We start from the raw sequence: 15,635 nt of genomic DNA on the forward strand, positions 1-15,635 counted from the left end.
GGAGACTGTGCTAGTGGAACAGGAATAAGGGGAAGGAGAAAGTGGGATTGGGTGAGAGCTAGTGATAATGAGAGAGAGAGTCTATGACAATGACAGCGAAAAAAGAGGAAGATAGTGACAGTGAGAGGAGAGAGCAGCAGTCGGAAGGAATGAATGAAACTGTAGCAGTAAGGGACAGCAAGAGGGAGACAGTGACAGTGACAGGTGACGGTAGTAGTAGGACAGAACGAAGGGGACTGTGTCGCTCTGTCACTGCCTCTTGCCTCACAGCTACAAAGAGATAATGACAATGAGTTGGGCTGAATGAGTGAGACTGGACAAGTGGGAGGGTATGAGCACGAGCCACTTACAGCGATGGACTAGAGGGTGTGAGCGTGTTGCAGTTAGTGGAGCTTGTGGTAGCGAGAAGTCAGTTGCATGTTAAAAAGAGCGCGAATATGTCCACATGGCAAAATTTTTGAGAAAATTTCTAAATGTATTGAGAAAGGTACAATGAGGCGGCTAGTATCCCAGTTTTCACTCATAGTCATTTAAACAGGAGCATATTCGCCTATTTTTTGCACTTCGATAAGAGAATTTTTCCGCTGATGGGCTCTAATATCCAGCACATTGTACTAACACAGAATTACACTATGTGATCAAAAGCATCCGTATACCTGGCTGGAAATTACTTACAAGTTCGTGGCGTCCTCCATCCGTAATGGTGGAATTCAGTATGGTGTTGGCCCACCATTAGCCTTGATGACAGCTTCCACTCTCGCAGGCATACGTTCAGTCATGTGTTGGAAGGTTTCTTGGGGAATGGCAGCCCATTCTTCACCGAGTGCTGCACTGAGGAGAGATATCGATGTCGGTCGGTGAGGCCTGGCACGAAATCGGCGTTCCGAAACGTCCCATAGGTGTTCTATAGGATTAAGGTCAGGACTCTGTGCAGGCTAGTCCATTACAGGGTGTTATTGTCGTGTAACCACTCCGCCACAGGCCGTGCACTATGGACAGGTGTTCGGTCGTGTTGAAAGATGAAATCGCCATCCCCGAATTGCTCTTTAACAGTGGGAACCGAGACGGTGCTTAGAACATCAATGTAGGCCTGTGCTCTGAGAGTGCCATGCAAAACAATAAAAGGTGCAAGCCCCCTCCACGAAAAACACGACCTCATCATATCACCACTGCCTCCGAATTTTATTGTTGGCAGTACACACGCTGGCAGATGACGTTCACCGGGCATTCGCCATACCCACACCCTGCTATCGGATCACCATACTGTATACCGTGATTCGTCACTCCACACAACGTTTTTCCACTGTTCAGTCGTTCAACGTTTACGTTCCTTACACCAAGCGAGGCGTCATTTGGCATTTACCGGCGTGATGTGTGGCTTATGAGCTGCTACTCGACAATGAAATCCAAGTTTCTCACCTCCTGTCTAACTGTCATAGTACTTGCAGTGGATCCTGATGCAGTTTGGAATTCCTGTCTGATGGTCTGGACAGATGTCTGCCTATTACACACATTACGACTCTCTTCAACTGTCGGCACTCTCTGTCAGTCAACAGACGAGGTCGGCCTGTACGCTTTTGCGCTGTACGTGTCCCTTCACGTTCACTTCACCATCACATCGGAAACAGTGGAAAGAGTGTGGAAATCTCACGTACAGACGTATGACACAAGTGACACCCTGTCACCTGACCACGTTCGAAGTCCGTGAGTTCAGCGGAACGCCCCATTCTGCTCTCTCACGATATCTAATTACTAGTGCCGCGCGGGATTAGCCGAGCGGTCTAAGGCGCTGCAGTCATGGACTGTGCGGCTGGAACCGGCGGAGGTTCGAGTCCTCCCTCGGGCATGGGTGTGTGTGTGTTTGTCCTTAGGATTATTTAGGTTAAGTAGTGTGTAAGCGTAGGGACTGATGACCTTAGCAGTTAAGTCCCATAAGATTTCACACACATTTGAACATTTTTTTCTAATGACTAGTGAGGTCGCTGATATGAAGTACCTGGCAATATGAGGCAGCACAACGCACCTAATATGAAAAACGTATGTTTTGGGGGGTATGGCTCAAAATGGATCAAATGGCTCTGAGCACTATGCGACTTAACTTCTAAGGTCATCAGTCGCCTAGAACTTAGAACTAATTAAACCTAACTAACCTAAGGACATCACGCACATCCATGCCCGAGGCAGGATTCGAACCTGCGACCGTAGCGGTCGCTCGTTTCCAGACTGCAGCGCCTAGAACCGCATGGCCACTCCGGCCGGCTGGGGGGTATCCGGGTACTTTTGATCATATAGTGTATTCTTGTTGGTTTTCTTGCATTAGGCAGACACAAGTTACTACAGCTCAGGCAAGAGGAAAACGATCTAATGACAGTGTAAGTATGGAACGGTCGTTAGGTACGACACTATAGCCAGCACAAACCTGCAACTATATTGCAACATATTTGTCAAGTAGTAAATACTGTTCACCTCTTTTGCTAGTATTGTAACTGTCACTCGCTCCGTCGCTCACCTACGGTTGCAAGGTTCTTCTCCTGTAACGACCTTTCGTGCCAACTCCTCTGCTCTGTGCTGTTTCTTTAGCCATACAGGATCGTCGATGGCGAAACGTTGATGCTGCTGTCGATTACTGCGAAAGGACGTGCGGCGCTGGCTGTATGATGTTGGGCTGGCCGCTGTCTTTCAGTGGGCGCCAAAGCACGTGTGGCTGACAGTGGCGGTCCGTCGGCAGCTGCTCTGGGTCGCGCTATTTATTGATACGCGGCGACAGTCGGCGGCGCAGGTTAACGACCGCGCCGGGGACGGTAAATATTTTGCGACGGCGCGCGGCGGCGTGGCTTTTGTCGCCGCAGTCTGCGCTGACCGCCTTGATCGGCAGCGCCCGCGTTGACAGACGGCGGCGGCGCGTCTCCCACCGCCTGCAGTCTGCACACAGCTCCCACATTATTATTAGCAGACGTACGAGATGGACAAGCGAGATGCCTCTTCAACTGAGGAGGACTTTCTTGGCCCAGAAATTCGTACTTACTACAGTGGCGCAAACAGTTCATCATCTCCTTCGTAATCTTAACTGCCTCATTGAGGGCAACGGGTACGTCGATTCGATTCGAAGGACGGCGACGTCTCTGCTGATTCAAAGTTTCTGATAGCAAAGATAAATGATACCCCTCTTTCAAAAAGACTCTCTGCCTCCTGAATTCAACTTGGAATACGAAGTACTGAACTACCGGCCCACAGTCTTCTATCATCCCGGAGGGTCGGATCCGCTATTCACTTCTTCTACTGGCGTCTCCCTGCTGATTGCGTCAACGTGATCGTCATCTGCCAAAATTTGCAATTGCAGCTCCTATACAAATGACGGCGTAAAGCCACTATCCTGCGGTAAGATTAGGCTTCTGACGGAAACCAACACCTACACTGGCGAAGTTATTGTAGTCAAGGAAGCCCTTCAATATGCGCCCTATACGTTCGACGACATATTTACTGTCAGGAGTGCACTGGAAAACTTAGAAAAGCAGAAAAATGGTTTAAATGGCACTGAACACTATGGGACTTAACTTCTGAGGTCACAGTCCCCTAGAACATAGAACTACTTAAACCTAACTAACCTAAGGACATCACACAAATCCATGCCCGAGGCTGGATTCGAACCTGCGACCGTAGCGGTCGCGCGGTTCCAGACTGTAGCGCCTAGAACCGCGCGGCCACACCAGCTGGCTAGAAAAGCAGGAATGGGACTTCAATACTAACCACCATGTGCTCGATGTAATTAAGTTAATCTACCAGAGTGTAAGCCAAGGGACGGTTTGGTATCTCATACAACGAGTAGACGGACCACCTGGAGAAATAAAGTGTAATTAATTTCCAACCTTACTACACTTGCCATCCACACACAGGTTTCGTTCCTGATGTAAGGAAACAAGTCCTTCAAGAATGGTCACAGACGTGACAAATCTCACAACAGTCCGAAGAAAGTCATTACGCCGAAATACAACCGAGCATTCGGATAAAAACCTGGTTTTTCCATTTCAAGCTATCGAGACATCATATCACTACTATAACGAGCATCAGGCTAGGTCACGGCTTTTACTCTTCGCATCTTCATAGGATGAAGGTTCAGCAATCTACATACTGCGAATTCCACCCAACTGACATTACAGATCTCAACCATGTGATACTAAGGTGTTGTCGCTACACCAGACAAAGCCACAAGGAGAAATTCCCCAGCCTACAATTGTGATGGACAATTTTCGGCAGCTGTCGACAGAGTTGTTGGATATCCTTGTGAGGGATATCGTGCCAAATTCTGTTCAATTGACACGTTAGATCAACATCCCGAAAAGGGTTGAGGGTCATGCCCATAATGCTCCGAACGTTCTTAACTGGAAAGAGATCCGGCGCCGTTACTGGCCAAGACAGGGTTTGGCAAGCACGAAGACAAGCAAGAGGTCATTATCTTGCTGAATTGTAAGCCCAGGACGGCTTGCCATGAAGGGCAACAAAGCAGGGAGTGGAATACCGCCGACGCTGTGCTGTAAGGGTACCGTGGATAACTATCAGAGGGGTACTGCTAAGAAAAGGAATGGCACCCCAGAACATCAGTTTATTGTTGAGCCGTATTCAGAGTGGTATCCCACCGCTTTCCGGGGCGTCTCCAGACACTCTTCGCTGGTCATCGGGGCTCAGTCAGAAGCGGGATTCATGACTGAAGACAACTGTAGTCCATTCAATAAGATTCCAGACCATAGCCCTCCAACCAGCTCGGAAATTTTGCGATCTCACGTACCGATTGGACAGAATTTGGCACTATATCGTTTAGGAGGACATCCAACAACCCCGTCAAACAATTCCAAGTTGGATAAGAGCCAGAGGTGGACCAACGCTTTATTGACTTTCTCAATTTCTGAGGCTCTTCCTCTTGAATAAATCACCGACTTTTTCTGAAAAGGTGAACATTTGTTTGCCTGTAAATGTACATCACATCTACCGATTTCCACCCGATTCGGATAATTTCCTCGAGGTGCGTCCTTTTTTGTTAAGAGTGTCAATTGTATAACAATTCTGTAATTACTCACTTCTCTGGCTAAATTGTCAACGCCAAAGGCCAATAAACAAATATATACATACGGGTGCACCTGTTGTGTTGTTATCCACAAATATTTCCGATGCTGCTTAAAATAAACTAACCTGGCAAAATATTAGTCATTACCTTAAAAGAAAAATTTCTGATCGCTTTCGATAGCTGTAAATAGCGTTGTTGGACTAATAAGGTAAGAAATAAAGAGTGTTGAGACAAAAAAAAATTGGAACTGGTACCAGGTGGTCATGTGACTCACCTTCACTGAATTAAGTTATGACAGTGAAGTGGTGTGCATTAAGCTTATGTATCAATCGGTCGTATTGTATCAGTGCACTAAGAAGAGCCGACGTGGTGTCGCGACAGAATGGTAGAAAGGAGCTATCGTGTTTGAACGGTCCCATGATCACAATGGGAATGAAGTTGCCCAATTTGTTAGTGTATCAGTGCGGACTGCCCGAAGTGCCTACGAGGAGTGGTGCATCACTTACAGTCAGGTGACATGGCGTAAGAAGGGTGATCGTCAAAATATCCCAACAAGGAACAGACCTCTCCGTAATGCACGCCACCTTGCTTATAGTGTCTGCCACCGCTGTTTGATGAGGATTTCTATAATGCTCCCGCGCTCACTAAACGAACCACAGAGAAACGCGCAGCTCTTCTTTGAATCTTGTCTATCTGCTGTATTAATCCTACCTGGTAAGCGTTTAGGACGATTAGCTGTATTCAAATACCGCCGCAAGGAATGTTTTGTAAACCACTTCATTCGTTGATGGTTTACATTTCCTTACGAAGCTTCCAATGAATCTCATTCTGGCGAGTGGTTTCCTCACAATTATCTTTATATAATCGTTCCGCATAGATATTCCTAGATATTTAAAAGTTGTTTCCAGTAATTTTTCGCCAATAGCGTAGTCGAATAGAAAGGAGTACGTCCGCCTAAAGCGTTCAATTTATTTATATTTTGTAACATTACTTTAAAATTTTTAAAATCAATCACTCAGTTGTATAATTATAATTCCAAGTACAATGAGAAGTTTGGTTACTTTTATTTTTACAATATGCCTATTTCAGCTGAATTACCATCTTCAACTCATATGTAAGTAAATGGTTCATAATTTTGGTACATCATTTCTAATTTTATAGGTAATTATTATTATTTGTAATTTTATAGGTAATTATTTAATGGACATCATTATTATACATTTTTACCTACGTCTGATTGTTTTGATAGCCACGCTATATCTGTGGTTCTGTCACTGTCTATTTGCTTGTTAATTACGTTCCTTTGGTCTCACTGGAGTAATAATAGTTGAGTATCACCTTACATGACTTATTATTTTATGAAGGTGTCAGATTATATTCGTTATATCAGTCATTTCGTGACATATTTCAGAGATACTCCAACGATATTGTACGGTTGCAGGTAGTCCTGCTTATCAAGTGCTTATGTAGGTATTGATTTTTGATACTGTTATACTTTTCTTCTATGTGTTATGTCTATATCTACATTCTTTTTTCAACGTTCGGTACTACTTATAAATTTTTGTAGTCCTAATTTTTTTGGATCTTATTTTACTTATTATTTGCAAATAATAATTAATATAAGAACTAAGAAATTGGATATTTGCATATCCATATATGGACATTCAAATAATAAGTAAAATAAGAACCAAGAAATTAGGACTACAGAGCTATCTCAGATTTCGATGTAATATCAAATAGACGATTCTCATGAGAGAAACCTCGACTAGTGTCAACTGTATCCTGCTGCAAAGAGAGATCAGACAGCCCATGCGCTCATACCTTCTTTTTGTTCTCATATACTACAACATTCCGTTCGTTCGTGCGTCGGAGCTTGTGTAGCATCACGCGAAAACAAACTCCTGGAGACGCTCTGAATCTATGTAATCTTGCCGATGTGCTGCACGCGACACAAATTACGCCGTATACTGCTCGGAAGATTTATTTAGAAACGTTTACTATTAGACGCGGATTAATTGCCTGCACTGTTATACGACCAAATCAATATAAAAAAGGGTCATCAGACTCGCTTTAACCTTCGAGGCAGGATTATACTTCACTAATCAAAAGACAATAAATGAAACATCCTGTACCTATCTGACTACTTTCAGGAAAGAGCCAAGGTACGAGCACTGGCTGGAATATGTTCACCGCTAACAGTTCAATATACCATCCATAACTGCCTGTTAGCAGTTGCCATGATAATTATCATAACAGCATACAAGGACACAGTTCAAAGTCAATAGGGACAGACTCTCACCAAAACATCACTCTCCAGTTTCTGTACTGTAAGAAACAAAATTTATTAACATGAATTAACCCTAGCCAACTCGGTTACTCTTATTTTACACCTCCTCTAGCTCTGCTCTAGGGTCTCTCTCTTTACCGAACACGTCCACATTCACTAATACACATCTATCGCCTGCCGAGAAAGACAGGGATGTGCCTCATCAGAATTCCACACCCATGCCTGGGAACGCACTTCGGATTCTCTCAGTCTTCGCCATCGACCAGGTTACTTAGCGCAGAATCTAAGGATCACCTATTCGCAAATTTTGACATACACAATGAAAACAAAAACACCACCTAATACAATAACATAGAACTATGAAAGGCGGGTCAAGAAACGTAGTATTTCAAACCACATATACAGTGTGCACGGGTATAATTGCAGATGTTTCTATTGGTGAATGATGACGCAGTACTGGACAACATTACATCAGTATTTACGTCATCCACAGACTAATAATCATAGCTATTAGGTGTAAAATGTTTTTAGGTTGATTGTTACCTCCAGTTACATGTGAAAAGTGCAAGCCATTAATGCTAAGTTTCCCCTGGGCAGCAGGACAGACGTTGAATGTGTGACTCGTCGACGCGTAACGGTTGGTCTACCCCAACAGCAGTAGTGCAATTAGTGGTGCAGTTACGACCGTGCGGAAAACATCACGTAGTAAATTATGAGACGTGTTTGTGGGCAGACTTTTCGGCACACAGAGAAAACAACCGTCACACTCAAAATGGTTCAAATGGCTCTGAGCACTATGGGACTTAACATCTATGGTCATCAGTCCCCTAGAACTTAGAACTACTTAAACCTAACTAACCTAAGGACAGCACACAACACCCAGCCATCACGAGGCAGAGAAAATCCCTGACCCCGCCGGGAATCGAACCCGGGAACCCGTGCGTGGGAAGCGAGAACGCTACCGCACGACCACGAGATGCGGGCAACCGTCACACTCATATGTGTGCAGTTACTGCAGATAAAAAAAAATATCTCCAGTTACACTCGTTACACCTTATATCTCGCGTAATGAACATAACGTAAAAATTATAGAAACTCATGTTTAAACTGAGGAGTACCGACGTACCGACAGTCGTTCTTCCGAATGGAGTCCTCAAATACAGTAGCAATGAGGCAAAATGGTGCTGATAAACTACGAACACTGTGTGGCACTAAACGAAATATAGACGTAGGTGTGAATATGTAAACGTGATATTTTGGGTGGACCATGTTTTGGTCTTATGAGTGATCCACTGCGCCACTAATTGCGAAAGACAGTAACAAAATAAACGGTCGCATTAAACTAATGGATAACGAGTGGATGTTTAAGACGCAGTGTCGCTTTCCAGCCAACTGGAGGGAATTATCCCGTATACGGCAGCAGAAGGCGCTGCTGGAATGAGATCATAGCCGTCACTTGCGCAAATATCCCGTAACTGGAGCGAATAGAATGTGGCGTGATATATAGTCGCATTAGCATATGTCACGTGCCTAAAATGCCAGCCGACGAGTGTGAAAGTGCCACTTCCCTCTCGTTGATATTCATAGCTTAATGCTGTTACTTAGCGCCGCAATTATTAACTAAATCTGCTAATTATTGCGCTTGTGAATGACGGTGTGTCTCGAAATGGAATGGTCCAAGGGGGTGATGCAATTCCACTTAAATCACACCGTTGAGATCATGCTCCTGTTCAGCAATTTGTCTCCTCGCACCGCAGTCGGTGAGCTCCTTCTTTTCCTTCCATTACACAACATCAAGTCCTGAATAGCGTCACTGTAATGTAGTAACAAGTTTCGTACCCTCTCTTATTGCAATTACACAGATATCCATAATAATAAAAATATAATACAGCTTTGCGTAGTCATTTATCACATTGATCTACACACGGTATATTACGATGAGGAAAAAAGGGACAATGCCTGAACACTTCGGTGTGTCCCAATAATAACGAAGAAAATCAGTCATGAAATACGGTTTCGAAGTAATAACTAGACGGTATTTGCTGGGTGAAGTCATTAACAAAGTAAGGAAGTCAAAGAGCTGTTCACTCTCCACATTCAGATGATGAAAGTTCCTGAAAGTGACATGGAATGGACGGTATGTAGCTGAAGTCCGATGATTTCTGTCTAACGATAGGTTGAAATGCACCATCAGATCCGCGCATATGTAGGGGAAGGCGGGGCAAGATGGGGAAGCTAACTTTAAACCCTTCCAAAAGGGACAAAAACAAACAAATTCAAGTAGGTTTGATTATCATTTGTTTGTTTAACAATTGAATTACAATAGCATGCAAAGAAACCTGCAGACTTGTTACATTTAGTTAGAAATATCTCGATTTGAAACATAAACTACCAATTCCCCATCTTGCCCCATATGCGGGGTAAGATGGGGAACTAGCATTAATTCATCTCTAAAGCTTAAATAAGGATCGGAATAACGAAATCATGTGACGATAAGGTTTCGAAACATGGTTCTGCGAATTGTAGAATCAGGTATTACGTTTTATTTAGGCCTCTTACTTTCACATAGTACACAAGTGTGGACAGCCTCGTCATCATCACTTTCTGTCCCTGCACAAGTGTCGTGGGCACCCTACGCTGAAACACATATTTCTGTGGCACATTGAACTGTCGAGCAGCCCTGAAAGAACCCATATAATCTTCCATAACATCATTTACAGCGCCTTCCATTGACTCCAATGACCAATCTTGCCTAGACGTTTGTCGCCGATACTTGCGAACCATCTGAAATAAAACACGTGGAACGTACTATTGAGTCAGATCATTCCTGTATTATACAGTAAATACCATATTTCCAATAGTCAATCGTTAAAGCATGGCAAGAATACTGACTTTGCACGTTTTGTGTACTTTTATTCACCATATAGCCTAAGGCATACTTTGTAATTAATTAGGAAAGTGTTGGAATAACGAATACCATTCTATATACAATTGTATTCAACGTATAATGTACGTATTCAAAACCCGCAGCGAGGTAAACACATGAGACGATAAGAACGTAATGGTTGGACAAATAGTATGGGCAAGACGGGGAAGCTCCCCATCTTGCCCCACCCCGTCTTGCCCCCTACCATGCTGTCAGGTTATATTACGCCTACATGAACACTATGTAGTGAACATTGACTACTGACACAGCAGTTTACTGTTAATAAGACGTACTATTCAGTGCTATATATACAGTCTGGACAAATGTTCACGAAACACGTGTTTCAGGACCTCGAAAGGTGTAAAACATTGCAAATCAGTATAACAATTGTACGTACCTTGAAAAGCTCACAGAAACCGCCGCGAAACTAAGGTTCAGCAATGTCAACACACTGGCACCTGTGTATTGATGATGTTGACGTAGCTGTCCACAGATGGCAATACTCTAACTGTAGCTTATAGCCTTTCCCCGTCTTACCCCACCTCCCCGTCTTGCCTCACCTTCCCCTATAAAGATCATAATTTAGGATACCTGTTGGTGACGAAATTAAATCTTCCATTCCGTATGTATGTTGCACTGAAACGAGCATTTGTGTCAGAGTAGAACTGAGCTGCTATGTGGTGTTTCTGCGTAGACAGTAATTCCTGTCCACTACATATTATTCTCCCGTGAAATTATATACGATCCAGTCACATCAGTATGACCACCTGTCCAAAGCTTGAATAACCACCTTCTGCAGCGCGGACGTGCAGGAAGGGAGTCATTGATATTCTGGAAATTACTGACAGAGGTGTGGAGTCGTGCCCATTCCAGAGCCGTGGCCATCTGCGATAGGTTTCTCGATCGAATATCCGTGGCGCGAACAGCCCGATCGAGGTGGTCCTACAGATTCTCGATTTGATTTTAATCCGGGGAATTTGTTGGCCAGGGTGGTATGGTAAACTCATCCTGGTGTTCGTTCAACCACATACGAGCACTGCGAGCTGTGTAACACATTGCATCTTCCTGCTGGAAGATGCCACCGTGCAGAGGAAAAACAAACTGCATGTAGGGGTGGACATGGTCCCAAAGGTAGGTTCATACATGCGTTGATCCATTTTGCCTTCCAGAATGACGAAATCGCCCAGGAGACTCCCCATAAATATTCCACAGACCATAACGCTCCCTCCTCCGTACTGGGCCCTTTGCTTTCAGACGTGTCACGCCGTACACGACAACTGCCACCTATCCGACGGAGTATAACATTGAGTCACATACCGCCAATCAGTGGACGTCCATATGCGGCATTGGCGTGGAAATTGCAGCCTTCGTCACCGATGGACAGCAGTGAACATGGGTGCATAAATCAGTCGCCTGTTGCAGACGCCCGTAAGTAGCAACGTCCACTGAACGCTCGTTGAGGAGATACTGCTGGTAGACCGTCTGTCTATGGGTAGCCACTTGCTTAACAGCTGACGTCTATTAGCCCGTACGCATCTCGGCAGCCGTCGTTCTCCCCTGTCATGTACGGACCATGGTGCACAAGAGTTGCCTCGGCGCCGTATTTGCCACACACGGTATAGTTTAACCACGGCGGCACAAAGTTATCCGTTCCGAAATGCTTCCACCCTTGGCCCGAAAGCCAATGATCACGTCCTTCTGGACGTCAGATGAATCACTCAGTTTCTGCACAACGACAATGACTGCTCGGTTTTCAGCGTCTACCCGCCACACTTTATATACCCTTCAATGCTAGTGCTGCCACCATCCTTCTATTCAAATGGTTTAATTGGCTCTGAGCACTATGGGACTTAACTTCTGAGGTCATCAGTCCCCTAGAACTTAGAACTACTTAAACCTAACTAACCTAAGGACATCACACACATCCATGCCCGAGGCAGGATTCGAACCTGCGACCGGGTAGCGGTCGCGCGGTTCCAGACTGTAGCCCCTAGAACTGCTCGGCCACCCCGGCCGACATCCATCTGTGAGTGGTTACTGCACGTTGAAGTCCAACATGACGTTTCATATTGTTCATAGCAACAAAATGTAATTTTTGAGTACATGGACTTGATATAGTGCATAACATTTTTAAATAAATTCCTAGTTTATTATAGTATTACCTTTGTTTTCCGCGTAAGTACTAAACGTGACAGGAACATCCGCATTCAGAAAAAAATTTGCATGCAGAAGTAAAGCAGGAAGAATATCAGTGACTACTTAAATATGTGCCAACGGCCTTGCCGCAGTGGTAACACCGGTTCCCGTCAGATCACCGAAGTTAAACGCTGTCGGGCTGGCCTAGCACTTGGATGGATGACCATCCGGTCTGCCGTGCGCTGTTGGCAAGCGGGGTGCGCTCAGCCCTTGTGAGGCAAACTGAGGATCTACTTGATTGAGAAATAGCGGCTCCGGTCAGGGAAACTGACATACGGCCAGGAGAGCAGTGTGCTGACCACATGCCCCTCCATATCCGCATCCAGTGACACCTGTGGGCTGAGGATGGCACGGCGGCCAGTCGGTACCTTTGGGCCCTAATGGCCTGTGCGGGGGGAGGAGAGACTTAAATACGCAGTTATTGATATCGGGAAGGAACTTATTACTCTTTTCTGCACGAAATTGAATTTACATTTTCACTGATACTTTGAAAACAACTGAACTGCATGCCAGGGGTACTTCTCATTGTACCGCATGTATGGGGTTTTTCCCTTTTTATTCGCGTTTGGAGCACGTGAAGAATGATCGCTTAAATGTGTGCGCAGTTGCATCAACTTTCAACCGTCTGCCAGTTCAGGAATGTCAGCAGATGTGTAACGTCCCCCCCCCCCCCTCCCCCTCAGGGGGTCACGCAAACACACACATCTGTGATCATTCATGCTGTCCTATAGTATACGTTCAGTATCTCCCGTCAGTACTATCTGATATGGATCCCACACACTTAATCAATATTCTATAATGGATATCACGATAGTTTTGCAAGCAATCCCCTTGGAAAATAGGTTGCATTTCTCCTCTATCGTAGCAATCAATCGAAGTCTGCTACCTGTTTTATTTACGACTGATTCTCTGTTATCATTCTATTTCTTATCCCCGCAAATTGTTTCAACCAGGTGTTTACATCAGTAGACTGATTCCACTAGCGATTCATAATTCAATTACATGAGAACTCAACTACAACAAATCTGCTTTCTGGCGCAGTACATTGCAGAACGTGACGCCGTAAGCGACTCTCTGAAACATAGCTCGCGTGAGGGCGCTCTTTCTTGGTTGAATGTGTTATGAGGTATTTCTGAGCAACACCTGTACCACATAATTAATAAAATTTCAGAATTCTGGTCCATATTACGCAATCGTGACACGGGACTGTGAGAAGTGGCAGGAAGTCGTTCGGAGTTAGTTGACAAACGGCCGAGTCTTCCCTATTCCTCTTCTGGCAATTCTCGGATGTAGGTCATCTTCACAACACACGAGGAAGTGTGACCATTAAGACGGTGGATGTGGACGCACTTTGAATCTGCTGCCAAAAGCAACAGCCGGCGGGTAATTTATGTCGCGGTTCGCTGACTGATATACGCATCCTTTACACACTAAGCGGGATTGGTTCAATTTGCGGAGCCAGTCAGCTAGACTGGGCAATTAATTCGCCTGACATAGTAGGGCCCAGTAACTCACTGCCGCCCCCGCCGCGCCTGAATTATGGAGTTGTACCCCGGCTGATAGCGTCGGAAGTGCGTACATCATCCGCGCCGCCTGGCACGCAAACTGGACTCGGCTTTTAAAGCGATTAATGCTCCATTAAAAGCAGTTTACAAGTGCCCAGTGTCACTGTGGCCGCAAGAGACAGATTTCCCGCCTTCGAAATGCGAAGGACGATTCGTGCCTCATTAAAGCTACGCAGTTTACACGGTAACCGCTCCCCTCGGATCCAAACTTTCCGCTTGGCCTACATACTTGTACATGTAAACAGAGGCTGCACCCTGATATATAAGTTCCGTCCTCCTTTTTAAACCTGCGTTTCCTATTAAAAAATTCCACCCTGCGTGTCTGGCCGTGACTTGAAGGGTGTAAGCTCAAATCTGAGCTTGAAAACTAATTATTTTTATTGACATTTTAAAGTGCACATCCCATCTTCAACTTATATACATCTTCGTTGGGTGCCCGAATAGAGATGGGAGAGTGAGAGTGAGACTTACGTAAGACTTTTCGTATGATAACATTGGTGTTAGTTCATTCGAGGCAACGATCTACGTGCACATTCATACTCTGCAAGCTCCCGTACGGTGCGTGGCGGAGGGTACATTGTACCTGCACCAGTCATTTCCTTTTCTGTTCCATTCACAAATATAGCGAGGGAAAAATGACCACCTGTATGCCTCCGAACGAGCCCTAATTTCTGTTATCTTACTTCGTGGTGTTTACGAGAAATTTACGTTGACGACAGTAGAATCATGCTACAGCCAGCTTCAAATGTCGGTTTTCTAAATTTTCGCAATAGTGTTAATCGAAAAGAGCGATGCCATCCTCCCAGGAATTCCCATTTGATTTCCCGAAGCATATCAGTAATACTTGTGTGTTGTTCGAATCTACCACTAACAAATGTAGCAGCCCGCCTTTGAATTCATTCGATGTCTTCATTAAATCCGACCTGATGAAGAACCCAAACCTCGAACAGTATTGAAGAATGTGTCGCACTAGTGTTCTACATGCGGTCCTTTACAGATGAACCACACTTTCCTGAAACACTCACAAGAAACCGAAGTCGACCATTCGCCTTCCCCACCACAATCTTCGCGTGTTCGTTCAATTTCATACATCTTTACAACGTTACGCTTAAATAAACTGATTATGTCAAGAGGCACGCTATTAATATTGTATTCGAACATTACGAGATTTTTTTTCCTACTCATCTGCATTAGCTCACATTTTTCTACATTTAGAGTTAGCTGCCATTCACCACGCCAATTACAAATTTAGTCTAAGTCCTCTGCATCGCGCTACACTCACTCAACAAGTACCCCTTTCCGTAAACGATAGCCTCATCATCAAACAGCCGGACTGTTGCTCGTCCCGTCCGTCAGATCCTTTATGTATATATGGAATAATAGCGGTCCTATGACACTGCCTGGGGCAATCCTGACGAAACCCTTGTCTAGGGCAACGTACTGGGTTCTGTTACTTAAAGAAGCCTTCGAGCCACTCACATATCTGGGAACCTATTCCGTTAGCTCGTAACTTTGTTAACAGTGTTCTGTGGAGCACCGAGTCAAACGTCTGCATCTACATGTACATACTCCGCAATCCACCATACGGTGCGTGGCGGAGGG

The 15,635-nt window shown here is 44.8% G+C and overlaps 1 protein-coding gene and 1 pseudogene across 1 annotated transcript in view; both read left to right on the forward strand.

Annotated features, from left to right (window-relative positions):
• The window catches only part of LOC124556236, a gene marked incomplete at its 3' end in the record, with an annotated part of 825,860 nt that overhangs the window by 567,850 nt on the left and 242,375 nt on the right, over window positions 1–15,635 (forward strand). The window lies entirely within an intron of this gene.
• Window positions 12,542–12,659, forward strand: LOC124557506 (annotated as a pseudogene).

Source organism: Schistocerca americana, chromosome X (assembly GCF_021461395.2).
Source record: "Schistocerca americana isolate TAMUIC-IGC-003095 chromosome X, iqSchAmer2.1, whole genome shotgun sequence".
Lineage (NCBI taxonomy): Eukaryota > Metazoa > Arthropoda > Insecta > Orthoptera > Acrididae > Schistocerca > Schistocerca americana.